The sequence below is a fragment of the Panthera onca genome, chromosome B1 (genome assembly GCF_046562875.1).
Source record: "Panthera onca isolate mPanOnc1 chromosome B1, mPanOnc1 haplotype 2, whole genome shotgun sequence".
NCBI lineage: Eukaryota > Metazoa > Chordata > Mammalia > Carnivora > Felidae > Panthera > Panthera onca.
In genome coordinates, this window is record NC_138342.1 from 167,343,179 (window position 1) to 167,359,879 (window position 16,701).

Sequence of the window (16,701 nt, forward strand, 5' to 3'; positions counted from 1 at the left end):
TCCAGAGCTCAATGACCTTCCTATTGTGATATTTTCCTTCACTAAGGATACCCTTAGTACTGAGTCCCTGACCGGTCTCGGTTCTTCTGCATGCAGGTCAGAGTTAGTGAGCCCCCACCAAGCAATGTGCTTAGGGTTCATCCGTTGTCTCATTTAATCCTTGCAATAAATGTAGCAAAGTATCTGGATACAATGTCAATATACAAAAATCAATTGCACTTGTATATACTAGCAACAAATAAACAGCAAAAGAAATTTTAAAAACTACCATTTAAAAAATGTACATTTCAAAAATAACTGAAGTAATACATGGTCTCTGCATTGAAAACCATATTGCTTAAATTATTTAAAATGTTATTTAAATTATTTTATTAAATTATATAATTATATATATTAAATTATTATTTAAATTATTTGAAGTAATTTGTGATAAATGTGATAAAGAAAATCTAAACAAATGTAGACATAGGTCAGGTTCATGGATTAGAAGACTCAATATTCTAAAGATTTGAATTGTCTCCAAATCGGTCTATAGAATCAATATAATACCAATGAAAATTCCAGCAGCTTATATGTTGAAATGCAAATGCTATATGGTCCTATTAATAAGATGTTGGTAAAGAGGGTAAAGTTATGGTGTCAGGATGAGGGACAGAAGGACAAAGGGTATGAGGGCCAGAGGAGTTTCAGGGGTACTTTTAACACTCTTACCTTTTGCCTTGGGTTCTATGTATGTAAAATTTGTTTGAAAATCCATCAGTTTGTTCATACATGATTTGTGCATATTTCTGTATGTATATCATATACTTCAGTACAATTTTCACTTTAAAAAATTCTCACATTGACCCCAGGAGGTGGTTCTACCTCCCAATTTGCCAATGACTATACAAGGCACAGAGGGAACAAGGAACTGGTCCGATGTCATAAGGTGGATGAGAGTCAGAGAGCTATTCACAGAGGCAGAGAGGTGGATGCACAGCCCACCCTGTGTGTGCATTCCTTAACACCCTCTCCTGACTTTACATCTAGTCATCACTGGGGCTTTATCTCTTCACAAGCAGGGACCCTGAATCCTACTTGCCTCATGCTCCCTTTGTTGCCTGCACAGGGCTGGACATGGCAGCCCAATAGATGCTCAGTGTTATGGGCTGAAAGCTTCTGTCCCCTCAGATTCATATGTTGAAGCCCTAAGCCCCAATGTGATGGTATTTGGAGGTGGGGCCTGTGGAGGCAATTAGGTTTAGATGAGGTCATGAGGATAGGGCCTGCATGATGGGATTAGTGTTTTTTTAAAAGGAAGAGACCAGAACCTTATTTCTCCACCACATGAAGGCACAGCAAGAAGGTAGCTATCTGCAAGCCAAGAAGTGGCCTCTCACCAGATACTATATCTGCCAGCAACTTGATCTTAGACTACCCAGCCCTCTCAACTGTGAGAAATTAACATTTATTGTTCAAGCTACCTGCTTTATGGTATTTTGTTATAGCAGGTCAAACAAAGACACTCAGTAGGAAGAAGAAGGCCAGAAGCTAAATCTATAAACTTTCCAACCTACACTTTCCCTCCTTCCTTACCTTCTACTCTTTTCCTTCCTGACTCTAAAGAGTGTTCCTGAGCTTGCCTGTTCTTGACTCTGCCCCCTACTTGGCAGAGTGGTGTTACCTTTAGGATGGGGCTGGCAGGGTGGTTTCAGAAAAATGGCTTCAGCAGTGCTCCCAGAATGCAGTGCAGAGTTGGAGCAGAAGACCTGCTCCTCTCCCTCAGGCCTCTAGAGCCAGGCTATCACCAGCAGGGTGAAGTTTCCTCCACTCGCCTACTCCTGGAAAGACCCTCATGGGTGACGGGGGAGCCAGACTGGTGTGCCTCAGCTCCCACCTCTCTCTGTCCCCAGGACTTGGTCTTGACTCCTCTACTTCCATTTCAGCCTCCAAGCTCTTTCCTCCTTTCTACACTTGATCTTAGCCGAAAGGCCAAGAAGCGATCTTCCCTCCTTTCTAAAGAGAGAAACTGTCCCTGTTGGCAGAGCCCTGTGCAGAGTTCCCTCCCCAACAGAGCTGAGGTATTCTTCAGTTTCCACCTCACTGAAGAATCAGAAACTGGATGCTGTCAGGAGTCTCCTCTGAAAAGGCTGATTCCAGCCTCCCATGGCTCAAGAAGAAGGTGGCCACTGCCCAGGAAAGGCTGTGGGGAGATAGTTTACCAACATTACCATTGCCTCTGGCCAGAGGTAGGTGCCCAAGTTGAAATAGCAGAGTCGAGATCCCTTAGATGTCAATCTGGAGGACATAGTTCCTCTTAACCTCCCATTTGTTAGGTTTGGATGAAGGACTATACATACATGATCTGGAGTAATCTGTACCCCAGATGCAGAAAATGAGGTCTCAGGTTTTATATCTAGCAAGGGGCAATGCCTGGCTTTGAACCCAGACTGCCATCAACAGAGCTTTAGCCACACACACCATCTGTTTACCCCTAGTGGTACTGATGCTCTGTAGACCTTAACACCAGCCAGTGTTTCTCCTGCTCCCTTGCCCAACCTTCTCCCCACAGGCTTACCTGCTCCTCCAGACCTCATCCTAACTCTGCCCCCTGCCCCTTCCTCCTGCTTCACCTCCTCCTATACTCTGGGTTCAGTCTGTAATCCTTGTTAGTCCTTTGCAGCCCTAATCTTGGACTAACACTGTAGCCTCTCCAAGCTTCCATTCCTACCTGTAAATTGGAGCTAACAGTAGTACCTACCGCACAAAGTTTCTGTATATATCGAGTGAGATTTTATTTGTAAAGGAAGTGGGACATATTTGAGAGATTAGTAAATGGCAGCTATGTTTGTCTTTTTGTTTTTTAACATATAGAACTTTGTGACTGAAAGCATTTTTGTGCTCTAATTCTAGACTCAAATTCTTCATATATTTTTCTCCAACATTGCTGTTCTCTGGGCTCTACTTCTTTTCTTTCATTATCTAAAGAACTGGGACATTTCCATTTAGGGCCTTTAGAGATTAGATATTTTTTAAACATGGGTAAACATGTATCGATTTTTTTTGTAGAAATTGTTCTTAAAGTGCTTAGAAATCACTAACAAATAGATAGTAAAGTCACTGAGGATGCCAGAGGTATCCTTGGGGCCTACCATAGAGCCTTGCCCAGAAGAACTCAGTACATTAAAGGAAAGGAGCAGATAGTCAGAAGCACAGGTATGAATAGGGGGGAGCAGACAAAACCCCTTAAGCTGGTGATGGGGTGTTTTTAGCTAGAGACATCTCCTCATTCCCCTGCATGTTCTCTGAGTCACAGCCAGCTAACAGCAGCCTGGCCCCAGGGTGTAGATGAAATCAGATACCTCTGTCTTCCCCAGAGGCATTTCTGTGGGTCTCTGGCCCTAAAATACTCTTGGGCTGAAGCATGTGATGTTGGCCTATCCTGTCTCTTGCTGTTACTGCTAGGCCCACACTTTCTGCCACCTCCTGAAACAGGAGCACCTATGGGGAGGGCTTTTCACCTGAGTCCATGGAGCGGCTAGAGGAAGAAGAGAGAGTGGGAGAATCTAAGGGATGATGTCAACTCAGTGGCTTGGAACAAGGGGAGTAAACATGAAGCAGCACAGAGGCTGGTCTGCACCATGAAATGTCCACTCTTGCACTGGATCTGGTGCATACTGAGCACTCTGTGGTACTGTGGCAAAAGAAACCTTCATAGACACCAGTCGTAGAAACAAGACTCTACCTTCTACTAGTACCTTTATATGACTCAATGTGGAAATATATATGCCTGTAAAGAGTGAGATCCCAAGAGCCCTTTCTGGTCAACAAGAGAAGTGGCTGATCCCTGGGGTCCTCCTGCCACTGTGTCCCTGAAGACTCCAATCCTGAATGCCTGAGAAGTGCTGTGCATCCAGCACAGGTCTGGGCAAAGCAGGGAAATGGCGCTTCAATTAGACCAGATCCCAGAAATCCCACTTGCCTCCTTGTTCCTGTTTTGGAGCTGCTCCAGGGCCAGGCAATAGAGCAAGGTCCTCAGTAGCTGGCAGAAAAGGTATGAGGAACAGAGAAAGAGGAGAGTTCTTGGTTTGTGTCGCCAACCCTTCATCCTGTTTTCCTATCCTGGGACACACCTCTCTAGGGCCCCGCTGAGTGCAGACATTTTAAGTAGGGACCTCAACATAGCACCATTATTTTTGACCCTTGGCAGGCTTTCCTGAAACCAATTTATGCTGATGAGAGTAAGGCCTAATTCCAGGCTGCCTTGTGTCTCTCTAACAGGTTCCACATCTCTCATCAGCTTCTGAATCCATGAAGTGCAGTCAAGTGGGAGTTTATAGCTGCTGTCTCAGGGACTGTGCCCAGGGCAGGCCTTTGAACTCTGTCTTTCTCTGAAGACAGGAGGTTCCCACTGCTGTCTAATGGGGGAGGGCAGAGGCTGCTGGAGGGAAGTCCTGTGGATGCCTTTGTTCATGGACAGCTCTTTAAGATCTGTTCAAGCTGTCCTGGCCCTAGAATCAGATGGCCCTGCAACTGAGCTAACAACCTCTCTCCCAGATGTTTCTAAAAGCCATGAGAGCCTCTTGTCACTGGAGGCACTGCCTTCTCCCCAACAGATACCAACATACTAGAATGGAGAAATTGCTAGACTCTGAAGATGTAGGTTCTAAAGTCAGATCAGAGACCTAATAGCTGTGTGCTTGTGCCATGGAAGAAACCACCTCAACTTTCTGTACCATGCCATCAAAGTGGAGAAGTTTCCCCTGCTTAAAAACACACACACACACAAAGAAAAAAGAAAAATAAAAAGCAGAGAAGGAGCTGAGAAGGCAGGTGTAAGGTGCACTAAATGCCAGACTGCTCATTTCACATGGGAGGGTTCATGTATCTGTCCCTGGTATAGAATGTGTGTCAAAACAGCAGCAGCTTTGATTTGGTCCACCCAGGCTGCCTGCCCCATATTGTTAATGATGCTATTTAGGCAGAATAATGTTGCTCTAATTTCCTAAGACAGAGGTGGACTTTTCAGCTTTTCATTCTCCTATGTGAGACTTGGCCAAACTTGGGCCTTCTTTCATCTGTTCATCTCCCAATGAACTAAATGCAGAGAGAAGTTTCATTTGATTTGTTTTTCTTTCTCCCCTTTTCCTGACCTTATATGCTACATAATCCAGAAAATGACCCAGATGGAGAAGGCACTGGCTTTGAAGCAAGAGGCAGGAGGAAAAAATAAAGAGGTACAGTATAAAATCCTTGTATCCAGCCGATCACCCTGGGGAGAAATCTTTCTCCCCTAACTCCATTCCACACATGCTCCAGATGGTGTTATGGAGTCTTCTTGAGGGCAGAGGGAAAATCCAGTGGCCCTTCAGGGTCTCTGAGCCCTCCCGTCCCTTGCCTCCTGTCCTCCACACATTTGGCATAAGCCAATGTGAGCAAGAGATCTACTTCAACACTGAATCTCTGCCTCAGGACATTCAATGATGCCACACTCATCTGTTGTACATAATTTCATTAACCAATTTTAATTTAGTCAAATTGACAATGTAGTTAGAGAACCAGAGTGACAAAGGTGGAAGTGTTTCACCCCCTCTCCCGTATTGTTTTTAGTTATGACTGTCTCTTTGTGCCAGAGTAAGCAAATAAGAGAGCAGTTGTGAGGAGGCACTTGGGTGGGTCAGCTGACTGAGCTCAGGTCATGATCTCATGGTCCGTGAGTTCAAGCCTCACATAGGGCTCTAGGCTGTCAGCACAGAGCCCACTTCAGATCCTCTGTCTCTCTCTCTACCCCTCTCCCATTTATGCTCTCTCTCTCTCAAAAATAAATAAACATTGGGGCATGTGGGTGGCACAGCCAGTTAAGCTTTTGGTTTCAGCTCAGGTCACGATCTCACGGTTTGTGGGATTGAGCCCCACATTAGGCCCGCATTGATAGTGCAGAGCCTGCTTGGGATTCTCTCTTTCTCTCTCTCTCTCTCTCTCTCTCCCTCTTTCTCTGCCCCTCTCCCACTCATGCTCTCTCTCAAAATAAATAAATAAACTTAATAAATAAACATTAAAACAAACAAACAAACAAAAAAATAAAGCATTAAAAAAAAGAGAGAGGGGGCACCTGGGTGGCTCAGTCAGTTAAGCGTCCAACTTCAGCTCAGGTCATGATCTCACGGTTTGTGAGTTTGAGGCCTGCATCGGGCTCTGTGCTGACAGCTCAGAGCCTGGAGTCTGCTTCGGATTCTGTGTCTTCCTCTCTCTCTCTGTCCCTTTCCCGCTCACACACTCTCTAGATAAACGTTAAAGAGAGAGAGAGAGAGAGAGAGAGAGAGAGAGAAAGGAGAGAGACAGGGCGTAGTTGTCATGCAGTATTGGCTGACTCCAAAGTTTCCCCTTCCTGATATCCTGGACATGTCTATATGAAGGGCTCATGGCCTTCTTGGAGGGACATCTTAGTCTCATGCTGGCCTTCCTTCCATTGGCTGAGAGGAAGGAGATGAGGCTAACAGAAATAGAGCTCCTACTATGTTTCATGTGCCTTTACTTATATTGGGTCATGTAATTTTCACAAAAATTCTACCTAGGACACAATACATTTTATAGATGAGAAAGCAGGCTCAGAGAGGCTAAGTGACTTGCCTGATGCCATACAGCTGTTAGGTAGCAGAGTCAAACACTGCCAAAAACAATGTTTTTTCTGCTTTCCACTCCCAAACTTGCCTTAAGGGTTGACAAGCATGAAAAAACCCAAGCCTCACTTGTGGGGCTCACCTGCTCTACCGGGGCCGTAGGTTGCCATCCAGGTGAGGATGAACTTCTCTGGAGACTAAAGGCATATGGCATGAGCTGAAGTGTTTCCTGAGGAAAGACTCACTGGAGGCTGGAGATGTCACAGGACACTGCCATGGCCTTATCCTCCCTTGGTTAGTCAGGCTTCTAGAAAACACAAGGGAAGCTCCTGGGCAAGTAGAAGAAGATAGGGAATGATGTTCTGAGATCTTGGGAGCTGTGGGCAGGAGGACCCCTGGAACCCAGTTCTGAGATTGAAGAAGGTCCTTACTTGACCATATCTGACTCTCTGAGCACTGGAATGGACATCTGCCTCCTGGCTGAGAATCTCTCCCAATGTGACATCAACTCTCTGGGTGGTTAGCAGAGCTCAGCGGCACCCACAGCCTTCTCATTTTGTTCAGATTTGGTTTAAATTGGGCACATATGAGACACAAACAGCAAACTTGATTTTCATTTTGGAAAGGTGACAACTGGTCACAACTGAGACTGGCATAGTAAACCTTCACTATCACATTAGATGGGAGCTTCTCAGAGCTCTTGGAACAACGAAAAAGGCAAAAGAAAAGAAGGAAATCAAACATCTGAAGACCCCAGAAAAATAAGGAGGAATACAGGAGAGAAAAATGGAGGCTGTGGAAGTCCATTCAGTGGAAGTCCAGGGACTCCCTTGACTTGGGTGGGGAGAGACCCACAAAGACTGAGAATATCCCATTATTGACAAGGACATATGTCTTCTGGGGCAAACCTGCCTAACACTAAAGATTTGAGGATCTAATGAATTCTATTGGCCCTTCCATCTTTGTCCACAGTTAGCAGCAGGTTAATGTAAAGAGTCTGAAGTGGGAGCACCAATCCTAGTTCTGCAACTAACCAGCTGTGGGACCCTGAACAAGTTCCTCCCCAGTCTGGGCCTCCATGCCTTCATCTGTTTAAAAAAACAAAAACAAAACAAAACAAAACAGAACAAAACAAAAAGGCTCCTGTGATTCTGTCTAGGTCTAAAGCAGTGCAAAGCAAGGTGTTACCCATGTATCTTCTTATAAATAAGTTCCTAGACTAGGAACTTTCCTCTCCTTGAGCCTTAGCTACCCTACATTTCCAGGCAGTGGGAGATCTCTGGGAACATGTGCTATCAATCAGGAGATAGGAAGGAGGAAAGAAAGTCATTCTACTAAATAATGTTATTTCTAGAAAGAAGTCTCTCCAACCCCAAATCTATTCTATTCTCCATTGCTGGATTAACTTCTTAAAACCAAGGTTTACTATAAGCCACTGTCTACCTATTACTTGTCATTTACCACTGCCTACTAAATAACAAGCAAACTCCCAAGGGGTGCACAAGGTCCTTCTCAATCTGATTCAACCTGCTTTTGTTTCCCCACAACCTATTGTCCCCTATCTTTGCCACCCTCCCTCCATCTCTTAAAATCACACCGAGGAGTGCCTGAGTGGCTCAATAAGTTGAGTGTCTAGCTCTTATTTCAGCTCAGGTCATGATCTCACAGTTCATGGGGTCGAGCCCCACCAGGGGCTCTGTGTTGACAGCATGGAGTCTGTTTGGGATTCTCTCTCTCCCTCTCTCTCTCTCTGCCCCTCCCCTGCTCATGTTCTCTCTCTCTCAAAATAAATAAATAAACAAACAAATAAATAAATATTAAAAAAATAAAATCACACCCAGATCACAGGGTGCTTCTCAACTTCTATATCTTCCATGAAGACTTTTTAGACTAGTTTAGCTTTTTATAGGGATATTTTCTAATGTATCTGTTGTCTCCCCTAATACCAAGGCTGTCTGGAACAGTCTCTGTCTCATTTGTGGGTCCTGCCAGGAGCTGGTAGAGTGCTTGATATGAACCTAGTATATGCAACTTTAAGAGAATGCAACTAAAATAGAAAAAAATGGGTCCAGGGACCCAGAGCAGGAGTTCTTGGAAGTGAGTAAAGACAGCAACTTGGGGAAGAAGGTTTTGGATGGAGTTGGAGGAGTGGATAGCATAGAATTTAAGGATCCTTTCAACTCTGATATTTTGTGTTTCTATGAAGAACACTGGACATTTCTTCAACACAGACTCTTTAGTTTCCTGATAAATCTTGGAGCCTTGGGTTTGGAGGTCCTGTCTGTAGCAAGAGCTACCCACTCCAAGCCAGTGCAATGCCTCTGAGCAGGGCAGTTGCAGACCCATGGAGGGGAGAAGTGCAGGCAGCTGGGAGCAGACAGCTCCCTTAAGTGGAGCACTGCCTTTTTAGTGCAGGTGGAGGCTGCGGCTCTGCCTGGTGGCTTTTGCTTTCCCCACCTGCCTGCAGTTCAGTTTGCCTGCTGGTGCCACTGTGGTATTGGGGCTGGAGGAGGTTGTCTCCTCAAGATGTGAGCACAGTCTAATCCTACCCAGCCTCCTCCACATGTGCACTGCTGAGATGCACTTCAATGGGAAAGAGAAGAAGAGAGCTGAAGCTAGAATGTCTGAAGGTTGCAATAAATATGGGAGGTTCTCTGAGTGCTTAAAGGGTCCTTCTGAAATCCTCTGGCCTCTGACCTTGCTGCTGAGGTGGCCAGGGCAGATCCAGCACAGGCATCCTCCAGACACTCCGGTCAGACTGCCTCTTAGTGATCAGCAGAAGGTAAAGAGCAACCTCAGGGCTCATTCCCCTAGACTTCCATCCCTTGACAAGCTCAGTTAATTCCCCATTGTTTCTGCCTCCCTAGCTGTGTGGTGGCTTCTGTTCTCAGGGTTTTTTTCATTATCTTCATGGATAAGAGGGTGGGAGGGAAGGAACCAAGGTTGGGGGATCCATCAGGTTCCAGGCCAGCTTGTGTTGGTACTGTATTCCCCTTCCAACCTCTGCTTGGGAGACCAAATGTATGTTATCAGTGACTCAGAGAACCTTCTGTCAAGGTCACTCTGTTCTGCCTGATGCTATCTCTGCTGTCTGACATGAGAACTGATTCTGTTCTCCACCTCCTACCAGCCTCAGTGCAATCCTGGGCACTGGATGAGCCAACAAAGAGTGCCCCATCTGTTGGCTGGAGATCATGTAGAGTCTCACTATACCAGGACAGAAAGTCTTTAAGTTTCTGCTTCCCTAGCTGGTCGGTTCCTGTGTGGTATAACCCTTTCTCTCCCTGAAGCTTCCTTGAAAGCTGAGAGAGAACCAGCCTTGAAAGTTCCCCTGTTATTCCTTCTTTTCTTGCCTGCCTGGGTTTTCAAACTCTGTGGCCCTTGGGCACCACAGGGAGATCTGAGAAGGATCTGAGAAGGAAGGGCCACTGTAGGCCTTACCATTACCCTCAGCCATTTGAGTCTGAACCTTAAGTGAATTCAGAACCTGGTGCTCTACATGTGAGGCATGGCATATTTTCCTTTCAAGGGATTTATAATCTAGGCAGGGAGGAAGGATAGAGAAGCTAAATACTAATACATGGGAACAGATGCTCAATGGGTGTGACAGTACATATTGCAAATTTAAGGAAAAGGGAGCCAATAGGGGGGCGGTCTTTCTCCCATAGCTGATGTCCTTTATTCCCTCTAGACCAAGCAGGTGCAGCCCCTCAGTAGTGAGCATACCCCTCATGTCTCCTCCTATTGAGCCAGGACACACTCACCTATTGCTCACCACCCCACCATCTAGAGTTATTGGAGTTCCTGGGGAAAGGTGCTGGCAAACCCAAGCTTTGTTTCACTGCCTCCTTAGCTTTCTCTTGCCTCCTTCCCTTGCATGCCTATACTCAATTCTCTCTCCAGCAGGAATATAATGTTCAGCTGCTTTACACCCACTCTCTGAATGCTGCCAGCGAATAATGACTAAGGTGGTGGGTGGAAGTACAGCAAGTTGAGACCAATTTAGCAGTCCAGGATGCCAGGAGGAGGGTGATTTAGCAGCAAATGGCTTTGCAACTGCAAGGAGAGTGAAGATGCCCCCAAAGCCAACAGGCCAGTGAGCCAAGTGCACAGCCCCACCCTGGTGCCTCAGGCAGGGATTGCCTCAGCCACCTGGCAGTCTATGCATTGCAGTTACATTCATGCAAAGGACAGGGTCTGTCCTTCAACATCAATTGATTTCCAGAACAATGCCCATCTTCACCCCTGATCTCAACTCCACTTTGACACTTTTGAGGGGTCTGTGTCCTTGTGTACCCCTTAGTCTGAGAGTCTCACCTAGATTTATCCCTCTTCTGGTGGATGCTATGGCCTGGGAACTTCTGCAGCTCTGAAGGGCTGATGGCAATTCAAAAGACTGCTCTGGGCATGGCAGAAATTGAGGTTCTGTGGCATCAAGGAGGGGTGCTGCCAAGTACACTTTAGATAATGCCATGGAGAGACCAACCCAAGTAGACACAGGTGTGGATCTTCCAGGTCCTGCCATCTGGGAATGTCTGAGGATTCATGCTATGGGATGTGACTGTGAGTGTGGATATCAGAGGAGAGCATGTCTCAGTGGGAGAGACGAATGAATGAATTTGGGGTGTGTGTGTGTGTGTGTGTGTGTGTGTGTGTGTGTGTGTGTCTGCCTGCTAGCAGTCATCCTTAAGGCAGTTATCTTCTCCCACAGTGATTAACTGACTTGGAAGCAATTCTGTGGGTGATCTGTATAGGGCAGCTCCTTACTGCCTCTGTTCCAGGTACTGGACAAAACCCACATCACGTCTGTTTAGACACCAATTTTGACTGTCACTTAATAAGAAAAATCACCACTCTACTGGATTGATTAGAACAATTAGTTTTAGCTGATAGCTAACACACATACACCCTCACATTCTGTCTGCCATCAGGCCTAATGATAGGGTGGTAATAGCCTTGGACTGGGGGTCAGGAAAACTGAGTTCAAATCCCAGCATTCCACTTAAAATTTTCGGTGAGCTCCTTCACCTCTGATCAGCTCATTGAGTTTTCCCATATGTCCAACTGTGGAAGATATCTTCTTACAGGGTTGATGATGATTATACTAACAACACCATCACCAGCAACATTAATATCCCTTTTCAAGTGGACAGTCCTGTACAAATAAAAAGAGCTGTTAAAATTATTATTATAGGAAGCCTAGGGATGATGATAGGCCGTCAAGTAGAAGTTGATGTCTGTCAGGAAGCAACAGAGTAACAGAAGCAGGATGGAGATTGCAGACACAGGGACAGCTTTGCCAAACGGCAGTTAGCCTGAAGCTCAATGCGACCATGCTTGATTTTTGACACATCCCCACCCACTTCTCTAAATACTTGGAGAAGGGGATCCAAAGTGATTCTGCACACTCATTTTGCTGAAGGCAGTTGTTAGAGGTGAGTTACCTCATATCTTTCATTTCCCAGCTCTGTCTGCTCTCAGTGTCTTCCTGAGTTGCATGGAAGGAGGAAACAGGCTCCCACCAGGATTCCCCTTGGGAATAAAAGCTCCATCTCCTCAGGTCTCAGCTTGCATCTTGAAACTATAACCTTGCTGCTGCTATGTCTACTCTTTTTACACATTCCTGAAGCTCAACTTCAAGGTTTAGTTCATGACCACCTCTTCCCTGGTGTCTTTGAGATCACCTCCCTCATGCTGTGCAGCTGCCATGTTCAAAGTTAGTACAATCCAATTTTCAATGTACTTGTCATTGATTCATGTGTTCTGGTTCTTCTTTTCAATTTTCATCACAATTTTTATTCTCAAGGCATTATTGAAACATTTCTTAAAATCCCCCAACTCCCTGGTACCTTGCATGGATAAAATCTTTAATAAATAGTGAAATGCAGTTTTAGGAAAACTAAAATAATCTCAGACCTCTGAGAAGGCATGTGGCAACCTTTGAGAAATAATAGGGTTGTGTAAAGGGTATGGGAAGGGAGTCACCAGACTGTAATCATGTGACCTTGGACAAATCATGACCAGATTACTTCCCCAAACATGGTAGCAATTCACACTCCCAACAGCAGCTTATGAGTGTCTATTTTAGATCAGTGGTTTTCAAACTGTAGCAGCATAAAGATCTATTCAAAAGCTACCTCTGAGTCCTACCACTTAAATTACCTAAAGATTCCCCAGACAGCTAGATACTACTTTGTTGGCAAACCCCTAGAAACACCCCATCATTGCCCTGGAACCACTGTCCTCCTGGGGTTCCAAATACACAATTTTAAAACCTCCATTCTAGACCCTAGCAACTCCCGCTTATATATATTTGTGGGTTGACTGAACCTGACATAGAGTGCCTATGTTGGAAGGGTGGCTGGGAGCTAGATTTTCCTTAGGTTTCCAAACTGGAGTCAGGAACTGAGATGGAGGAGCCCTGTCTAGGCAGCGGCCCTGAAGGAGGTGACCCAATAATAAAGGCAGGAAAGCAGAGGCCACACCAACGAAGTGTGTCCATGCAGTAACCTGCTATTGGAAAAATGCTCCCTGCCAATGGTCTCTGACAGTTCTTTTCCTTCCCCTTACTTTATTAAACAAGCATTTATTAAGGGCCTAATCAAAGTAGCCACAAACTATACTCTGAGTTAGGCATTCACGACACTATCTCTGCCTCTAAGAACTTAGCAGGCTCTTCAGGACCAGTGAGTAAATGCCAGGATAGCATGGAAGAACTCAGAGGAAGCCATGTGACCCAGAGAAACTCAGGGAAAGGAGAGGGGAAGTTTTCTTGAAGGTGTTTATTCTCATGGTTAAAACCAGAATTGCAAGTGGGAGCTTGTTAGGTGGAGGTAGAGGGAGAGGGACAGGGCAAGAATATTTTGCAGAGAGGAAACATGTATTTCTATTTTTAAAGCAGAAGAATATGGAAAGAGCCAGGGCAGGGGTGCCTGAGTGGCTCAGTTGGTTAAGCGTCTGACTGAGGCTCAGGTCATGATCTTGTGGTCTGTGAGTTCAAGCCCCATGTCGTGCTCTGTGCTGACAGCTCAGACCCTACAGCCTGCTTCAGATTCTGTATCTCCCTTTCTCTCTGCCCCTTCCCCACTCATGCTCTCTGTCTCAAAAATAAACAAACATTAAAAAAAAAAATGTAAAAAAAAAATAGCCAGGGCTGAGCTGAGCAGAGTTCAATTCCTTGCTCCTCCATTTTCTACCCTAGCTACGTTATTAATTTCCTGGTCTAATAATCATACACCCTGCAGGGCTGTGCTGAGGATTAAATGAGATAATGCATAACAAGTACTGTGCACATAGTATACTCAGTGAATGTTAACTATTGCCCATTACACCGACTATAAGCTGGTTAACCATAGGTTTGCCTTCATTACCTTATTCATCTTCGTAGCCTCACTGCCTGGCCCAAAGCCTTGCATTTTGTAGGTATCCAATGAATATTTATTAAGTGAATGCTGAATAAGTACAAAGGCATATAAATAAATTTTCAGGATTAGAAAGCCATTTTTTATATGGCTGGAGCCCATCTACCTCTTTGTCCAGACAGACAGACATAGGCAAACGCATGGCTTCTCAAGACTGCATGGCAAATCTTTCCCTCACATACTCCCAAAGCACTGGGTCTCCCAAAACACACCTTTGACAGCAACTATTTCACACACATCTACTGTGGCACGCACAGACAGGAGGCTCCTCCTGCAGACACAAATGCACATGCTGGATTGTTAAAGCAGGTTTTACTTCATGAAGTGCACAGAGGCTGCCATAAATGTTAAATAACAACCATCTCAAATGTCCCATCCTCCTTCTTGCTCTCACATAGACACTTTTGAGAGACAACCTTTTTTTCTCCACCTGGGTTTTTTCTCACCTCATGAAGAGTGAATGTCCACACTCACATCTTCTCAGCTGAGAGTTTATCCTTTGACTTCCTAACTTTGCTCCCATTAGCAGTGGACCTCAGGGAAATCCCTGCCCCTCTCATGCCTCAGTTTCTTCACTGGTAAAACAGAGAATTAACAATGCCTCATGCCAACCTGGTAGTTACATTGTGAGGATAAAGGAGATAACAAATGAGATAACGTCTGTGATGTGCAGAAAGCACCTCAGAAGAAAGGCACTGGATAAATATAAGGTGTAAATGCCACACCTGATTAGTGTGTATGCCTCTGCCCACAGATTTCCACCCACACACTCTGCTCTTCTCCACCCTTGAACACAAACACCCTTCCTGCCTGTAAATGCAGTCTCAAATACCCATTTTCATGTATGTACAAATATATACACACTTTCAACACCTGTATTTTCTGCAGAATGCCCACAGAAAATTATTTTTGAACTTAGAGGAAGCTCAGGTTACAAACTCTAGCTCCTACCTACAGAATCACTTCAAGGGTACCTGGTGCTGGAAGAATTGCCAAGCAGACGGCTCACCTCTCTGTGGCTGGGCTGCTCAGCTCCCATGACTGCAATTAGGCTGCACTACCAGCAGAGCAGGAGACCCTTTATCTGGTACAGCTCTTGCCAAGAGCTCTCCAGAACTCAATGCCTCCACACTAGTTTGCCAGCATCCAAGACCCAAGATCAGGGCTGATGGCTGCAGGAGGGTGTGGATGGAATGGGAGAGGAGGGACCCAGGAACTTTAGATGCTTAGATCCCTAACACTCTTTGTTCCTGGGGAACTGAGTGCTCTGAAGCTAACAAGTCTCAAGCACTTTCCTAGGCCTGACATACTTGTGGGTGAGAAGAACACTCATTTTCTCCACAGTTTACTCCTTTCCACTCGGAGCACGAAGGAGAAAGCTCACCTGGCTTGTGGTGTTTTGGTGCCTGTTGCTGCTGAGTTGTATGCTCTGAAAGATGGAGTTAAGTATGTTGAAGGGTGTGGTGGGGGGTGTAGGGAGTGGGGGGCTGGCTGCCTATGGTGGGTGAAAAAAAGAAGTGAATGTAGTATGTGTGGGTGTGGAACTGTGCGTGTGTTAATTTGGCTAAATGGCAACTCAAGGACTGATCCTGGTGACCCACAACTCCAGGGTGCCACTTACCTTCATTCATTAACCCCCTCTCTACCCACCTGAGCCCCTGTGACATATTCCTTCAGTGAAACATTACAAACCTAACTGTATCGCATCCCTGCCACCCTGTGAGTGCAGACACAGCCCATCTCCATAGTTCCAGAAGTCAAAGTGCAGTGACCGGACCCCAGCTGTCAGACCCTCTGTCTAGGACCTGGCCCCCTCAGGGCTCACGCACACTCCCCTTTTCCTCATCTCAGACATCACTTAATATCCATCAAGATCAGATTCGGGGCTTGGAGTAGATAAAACCAGTCTCCGGGAGACCGAGACAAAGACAGAGGACAGACGCAGCATCCTTTTCTCCAGACTGGGACCAGAACAGCAGCACCCACCCCGGCAGAGGGAGAGACCCTGACAGTTACATGCAGAGACAAAGACACCTAGACAGAATCTGACATAGACAAAGACCGACGGACGCACGGACGCACTGGCACGCCGTGGGGAGTGCAGTTTCCCTGGGAGCCCTGGTGCGGGTGCCGCGGCTGCAGACACTTCTCAGGAGCGACCCCTCGTCCACCGCACCTTACCTGCCCCGTTGAGCCTCGGACTGACTTGAGAATTTTTTTTCAGTGTGTTTCGCAGTGTGTTCCCGGTTGTCTTAGCAGAGCTGCCGGCCGAGCGGGTCCCGCGGCGCCGCCACAACTCGCGGCTCTGGCTAGCTGGACCAGGCGGGCAGAGAAAGTTTCGGCCTCCCCGCGCGTCCGCCGCCCGCCAGCTCTCCGCGCGCCGGCCACCGCGCGGGGTCCCGGAGCCGAAGGCGGGGCGGGGCGGGGCGGAGCGGAGTGGGGCGGGGCCAGCGCCGGCACCGCTCATTGGCTGGGGCGGGGCCTGCAGCCTCTCACTAGCGGCTCGGCGGCCTTTGTTCACCGCTGACAGCTGGGGCTGCTCTAGACCTCTGGGCTCCTTGGCGTCCGCCGTCCGCCGTCCCCCATCTCTCAGCTCTCACTTCCAGCAGATCCCGCCGGGCGGCCCTGAGTCTTTCTCTCCACCCACCCCTCCACCCCGCCCTTCCCTTTCTCCTACTGTT

General features: G+C 46.5%; 1 protein-coding gene across 3 annotated transcripts in view; it reads right to left on the reverse strand.

The window, feature by feature from the left end:
• The window catches only part of LZTS1 (leucine zipper tumor suppressor 1), a 50,015-nt gene extending 33,573 nt beyond the window's left edge, over window positions 1-16,442 (reverse strand). Inside the window, exon 1 of one of the 3 annotated variants that reach the window (XM_060653358.3) lies at window positions 16,202-16,442. The gene's annotated coding sequence lies outside the window, so the exon portion shown is untranslated. Of the gene's footprint in view, window positions 1-11,627; window positions 11,725-16,201 lie in introns of those variants that run through there. The other 2 variants (XM_060653355.3, XM_060653357.3) reach the window with 2 other exon arrangements.
• Window positions 16,443-16,701: the final 259 nt, after the last annotated feature.